This window comes from Manacus vitellinus, unplaced genomic scaffold (assembly GCF_001715985.3).
Source record: "Manacus vitellinus isolate BGI_N305 unplaced genomic scaffold, ASM171598v3 scaffold_57_pilon, whole genome shotgun sequence".
In the NCBI taxonomy this organism is placed as follows: domain Eukaryota; kingdom Metazoa; phylum Chordata; class Aves; order Passeriformes; family Pipridae; genus Manacus; species Manacus vitellinus.
The window spans coordinates 3,662,585-3,669,214 of record NW_021940666.1 but is presented as its reverse complement, the minus strand read 5'-3'; positions in this window follow the sequence as shown (position 1 = coordinate 3,669,214).

Sequence of the window (6,630 nt, the reverse complement as noted above, 5' to 3'; positions counted from 1 at the left end):
TCCCAAAATACAGAGTGAGAGCAGATAACTTGAAAACACATAATTTGAGAAGACGATGTGGATGCACAGGTGGGCTTTGCACCAAAGGGGTGATGGTGGGGTGTTGTTTAAGCTTTGTGCTGCTGAAGGCAGATTTGAGGGGTGAGCAGCCTGTTGGGGTTGGGGGGAGGCAGAGCCCCTGAGTGTCGGGGGTGACAGCGGGTCTGTCAGCACCTTGGCACATACTGACGAAGCAATAGATGTTGACCAGATCAAAGTATACCCCTGAGATGGACTGAAAGAGAGGACTGAAAATGGAGGCCCTGATCCTGACAACATACTGATGCATCCTGAAGAAGCTGTCCTGTGGGAACAGAGAACACTGTCTCATGAGAACAGGAGCACTGTCTCATGAGAACAAGGACCTGTTTTGAACGAGAGTGGTTGGGAAGAACATCAACATGAGAGAAAAATAAGAGCAGGTGCTCGGGACTGTTGTGGGAAAGAACTGGGCTGTTTTGAGAAAGAGCAAAGTTGTGGTGAGAAAGTAGAGTTTAGAAAATGCACCTATTAGCTGTAAGAATTCTGGTGTGAAAGTTTGAACTGTCCTATCCGTGTGCATTACGTGTGTTCAAAAACTGTACTTAAGGGGCTGCGCAGCAGCCCCGGGTGGCTGTCCCTGCTTTTTTCTTGGAATAAATTTTGCTGGAAACTTTTTTCGTGTCGCTTTGGCCGTTCCGACATTATCAGCGACATCTGGTGACCCCGACGTGATCGCAACGTTGAAGACGGATTTATCTCCAATTGTGGAGCTGCCGTGACTTCCTCCTAGAGGGGAAAGAGCAGAGGATTTTCTCTCCTAGAGGGAGATTGGACCTGTGGGGCGAAGCACAGGGGGAACGGAGCCCGGTGTAGCTTGAGAGCGGGGCAGTTCCCGCGAAATGGTCCGGACCTGAACTTTTTGACCCTCATTAGGTAAGCTAACGGGGGTGCCACCGGGGACTATATTTTAACAATGGGACAGCACATAACGAAGGAGGAAAGTGTAGTTCTATCTATGTGGAAATCCCTCCTTAACCGAAAGAATGTCAAGGTTGCTGAATTTTATTTACGACGTGCTGTTATAGTACTGAAAATAAGGCTTTGAAGTTACTACGTTAAGTTGCATTTCATGTGTTTGCCTAACACTTGCTCCGTGAGACTTTGAAAGATTTAGAAGCGTACGGGAGGCAACAATCTATGCAATAATTCATATAAGAACTAAAACTCTGAAACGCAGTTGCCCAGAAAGATAAGCAGGTTGCCGATGTAACAAATTGTCCTTGAACTACACCTCCAAGCAAAAAATGCAGAAAAATTTAATAATTCACTCCCGGAGACAGAAAAGAAATCAGGACCTCCCCCCCTCCATTGCCACTGCTGCAGAAAAAGCAGTTTTTCCACCAGATAACTCCACCGAGAAAACAACTAAGAAAAGAAATCCAAGTCAAGATTTATAAGTGAATGGAGAGGGACAGAGATAAATTAGAACAACGGGGGCTGGGCAGAAAACAAGATAGCAAAGCCCATCCCTGTATAAGCCTTCGAACTCAAAAGTCAGCATCTACCTCCTTTTCTTGCTTCTTCACAGCCTGAGTTACCTATTTTTTGTTCATGTACTAATTGGTTGTTTCAGTCTCACAATGCATGTAAGATAAAACACAGAAAAATATGCAACAAATCAAGTTTGGTGTCATGGAAGCCTGAAGACGACGATCCCTACTGGGGGGTGGAAAGAAAAGGGGGGGCAAAAGACTGCCTTCTGATATTTCTGTTAATTCTTGTGTTAACTGTAGTGTTTGTTGAATGTGGTTTTGTGAGCTCACAATATTACTGTTACTGTGTGTGCGTGTGTATGTGAAGAAACAAAGTTCTTTGCCAGGAGAAAAAGGAAAAAGAAAAGTAAAAAGCCTTCCCTTGAAAAGATTCAGCCTTGCCAGGGAAAGAAACAGAGTGTATTTCACATGATAGAGATGGCCTGTTGCTTGGTAACTAAGCAGAAACTTTATTCACTCCCTCAGAGCTGGGAGGAGAATCAAAATATCCTGCTTTGTAGAAATTGCAACTTTGTAACCTTCTGATTGGAGAAAGAAATTGTCTTACAATTTCATAATATAGTCTCACTAACTGTTTTCTGAAGTTGTTCATTAAAATAACCAAAATTGTTTCAGAATGCATACATAAATGTAATGGAGAAATAGAGTTTTTAAAGTAACTGCTGATAGACAACTGCCTGTGATAAGAAAATTCCAGTGTGTGTGGGGGGAGTGACTCTCCGGCAGAGCTGCTAAGCACAGCTGCTCTACCTTCCCTCTTCCCCCCCTGCTCAAACAGCTCTGTAAACATTCTTTTGTTGCTTCTGTATTTTACAGATAGCTTTAAGGTAGATTTTTTTGGTGGAATACCTAGCTCAAAAATATCTTATTTGACAGGGGCAGTTTTTGCCAGAGCAAAAAGGGAAAAATAAATAAACTGTTTCTAGCTGGAAGTTTCCACCTTTGTGGAAAGAGAGATAAAATCTAAAGATATAATACAGGAAACTGCCTAATAACAGGCAGTGTTTCAAGTTTAAACTGCATCTGTCCTGGTCTCTTGCGCTAAGCAGCAGAGGTGTGTCCCTGTTATCAGGTGACAAGCTTAAACCAGAACTTTTGCTGCTTTGCAAGGTGTGCATTCTGGATCCCCTGGTATACTCTTATGAGCAAAACCCTAGTTTAAAGCAGCCTGAGTGAGTTTTACTGTGGCTTTATGTAAATTGCTAAAGTTGAGAGCTACTTTACGAGTGTTAACTTCTTAAATACATCGATGTAAGTTAAACTGTTACACCTATTTTGTTTAAATAAGATGTTTAAAGTTTTCATGCATATCCCAGAAAAATATATAAATATCAGCAAAAATTCAGAATTAGCTGCTTAGAAATCCTAGCTGATCATATCATTTCAGAGGCTGGATGAGACTGCTTAAGTTTTAAAAAGACATGACTGTTCTCCAGTTTCATTTTTTACATTCAGAGAGGCAGGAATCTGCCCTATGAATTTGTGAATCCTGTTCAAATCACAAGCCATGTGTGGCTTGATAATAGAAAAGTAAAAGATACAAAACTATATTTAATCCAATTATGCAACTAAGACCTTATAAAAATCAGTAATCCCATCCTCTGAAAGATTTCCATATGCTGGGATTTTGAACAGCCAATTGTTTCTTCATAATGAAAGCTGCTATTTGCTTTTATTGAAATTATAGTAACCTTCCTGAAATTCAATGTTTTCCTTTACAATAGAAGAGAATTTTTCTGCAGTACAACATGATAAAATGTTGCTCAAAATGATAAAAGCAAAGTAAAAGGAAATACAGAAGTTAGAGACCTAAAAAGATGAGCTAAAACTAAATGTGATTGTTCTAACCAATGGTCTTTGAGAAGCAGGATTGAAGAATGCTCCAGGAAAAAAATCATAAAACCAAGCCATAGAACCTATCTCCTACAGAGAGAATTATACTGCAAAGAGTCATCACTAGGCCTTCAGCTTCAAAGAAAAACTGCAAAATTACCCATGATACCCACTTAAAACTGACTGAACTATTAATAACAAATTTGTGAGTTTTTTATTAAAGGTGAAGAACAACTAAAAGAAGCAGATGAACAAGAGCTGAGAGTTAATTACATCCCAGACATCGGAGACAACTTGGACTGACTTCTCACAGAAGACACTGAATTTCAAGCTGTATTAGCAGACTGTAATAGTGATTTATCTATTCATTTTTCTAGGTACCGACTATAGACAGAAATCATGTGTTGCTGCCAATCACTCATTACTCATGTAACTCAGACATTGGTTTAATTCTCCACAATTTAGGAAGTTTTGAAAAACTGTAAGGACAAGTAATGTTGTAATTTGCTGGTTTTCCAGAGCTAAAACAATTATGCAGAGATTCCTAACTCACTTATAGGACAAATTGTTGTCAAGAAAACATTTTACACATCAAATGAACATTTTAAAATATAAAAAGGGGGGAAAGAGACCATGCAGGTGCATAAACAGATGCTAAATCGGAGTAGATCTCATTTAAATTTGTTAGGCCTTATATTCCTTGTATGTATTCCTTTTCAGGCCAGGTACAGTTGTTGGACGTGACTGCCAAAGATGACAAACTGAGAAGTGCACAGCCAATAACTACTTAAAATATAAAGTGTGTAATTAAAATGTAAAAGTATAATAGAAATTCCAGCTATGTGTGAGTGAAGTGTGACTGAGGTGGCCACCAATGAATGACTGAAGAGAGATTGTGTGAGAGAGAGAAACTGTGTAGAGATATATGTATGTAGACTTAAAAATACTTCACAGGAGTATCAAGATTTTAAAGGAATGTGTTACATGAATCTGTCGGACCATAGTGAGTCCTTATTCTAGATGGTAGATGAACTTTCTTTTTTCTTGGTGAAGTGTTGTTATCCATCCTCGTTGGGAAATGCTGCATTTCTTCTTAGCTCTGAATCAGGGGTTGTCGATACTGATGCCTTGCTTGATCAGCCTGTTGCAAAGGGCCCTGCAGCAGACTGTTAAGGCCATCTTTGTCACACAAATACAAAAAAGGGGGAATTGTCAGGGGTGACAGCGGGTCTGTCAGCACCTTGGCACATACTGACGAAGCAATAGATGTTGACCAGATCAAAGTATACCCCTGAGATGGACTGAAAGAGAGGACTGAAAATGGAGGCCCTGATCCTGACAACATACTGATGCATCCTGAAGAAGCTGTCCTGTGGGAACAGAGAACACTGTCTCACGAGAACAGGAGCACTGTCTCATGAGAACAAGGACCTGTTTTGAACGAGAGTGGTTGGGAAGAACATCAACATGAGAGAAAAATAAGAGCAGGTGCTCGGGACTGTTGTGGGAAAGAACTGGGCTGTTTTGAGAAAGAGCAAAGTTGTGGTGAGAAAGTAGAGTTTAGAAAATGCACCTATTAGCTGTAAGAATTCTGGTGTGAAAGTTTGAACTGTCCTATCCGTGTGCATTACGTGTGTTCAAAAACTGTACTTAAGGGGCTGCGCAGCAGCCCCGGGTGGTTGTCCCTGCTTTTTTCTTGGAATAAATTTTTGGAACCTTTTTTCGTGTCGCTTTGGCCGTTCCGACATTATCAGCGACACCTGAGCCCTCCCTGGGCACAACTTGGTGGCAGGACAGGGCTGGAGCAGGGCTGCCAGAGCCACTGAAAGGCAAACAGGCCCTGCCTGGCAAGAAATGAGCTTCCAGCAAGGAGGGAAAAGCTCAAAGTGACCTCACTGTGGGCAAACTTCATAAGCAGCATCACGAGGAAAATACTGTGATCCTTTGTCAGAGAGTGAAATGAGGAAGAACCGAGTTATTGGAAGAACAAATTAGGTGACCCTATCAGCAATATTAAGGGTATTAAGTTTTGGGAGCTTATTCGTGGATTACCTCACCTAACGGAGAAAACTTCATCTCTAAACCACTAATCTCACTATCATAACATGGCAAGATGTTCTATGCAGATTGAGATAATATCTTGTCAAGCATATTTAGGTATCAGCATTATGATTGTGCTGTTGCCACTAGGAGATTAGGAGTCAAGTCTTAAACATTTAGGATCACTCAAATTTATCAGTAGTTATCCAAAATGCTGCTGGAAAAACACCCACCCCAAACTATCAGCATTTCCCATCAGCAGGGCTGGTTCAGCCCTCCTTGTGGGTAACTAATGCAAGCAGCAAGCAAGCCCATTAATTTCTGTTAATGGATTCTGTTACTGATTCATTGTCTGACTTTGGGTGAGCCATTTACTTTCTTAGCACCTTGAATTTATCATGTGACTGCTTAATGCAATCCTGTTGTCACTGGGGTTCAGCTGACAGGAGGCAGCAGTGGCACTGATTTTATTCACTGTCTAATCAATTGATTTTACACTTCTGAGTATCATTCTTCTAAATTATAATTAAGCACATAATAGGAACAATCAACGAAGTATTTGTATATAAATATTTTAAAATATTTCATTTGCCTATGTCTATAATAATTGTTAGCAACAATAAACAGAGAAAGACAGAGTTTGAAAAGCTATTACATGGGAGGTGGAGAAATTCTCAGTCATGAGATACACTTGACTGTTCCATGTTGCTGGTAACTGTTGATTTTTAATTTAACTAGATTTTCAACAGCAGGAACAACCAGATTTTTGACTCTTAACCAATGAAGAGGAGCAGAGGCAGGAGAAATTACCCGGAAATCCTCTGAAGAGGTGGTTTGGCTTAGATAAAATGCACACCAGCAAATTTTCACCTTGCGTGTGGTCTGTACATCTCTGCATTTTTTTCCCTGTGCCAGTTGACCTTCCAGCTTCAATCATCTCAGGATATTCTAGTTTTTAGGTGCCTTTTCTATCAAGTAGAATAAATGCTAGTTACCAAGGATATTTATCTGAGGCCCCTACTTTTAGATGAGAGCTTTTGCAAATGCAGACTGAGCCCCCTAAGTTTTTCTGAGACCCTTCAGTCTATAACAGAGACATTCAAAGTGCAACTCACGGATGTTTAATACTCAAGTCAATTCCTGGTGGTATGAAGTTCAAGAACTGCTGTTTCATGTAGTCAAT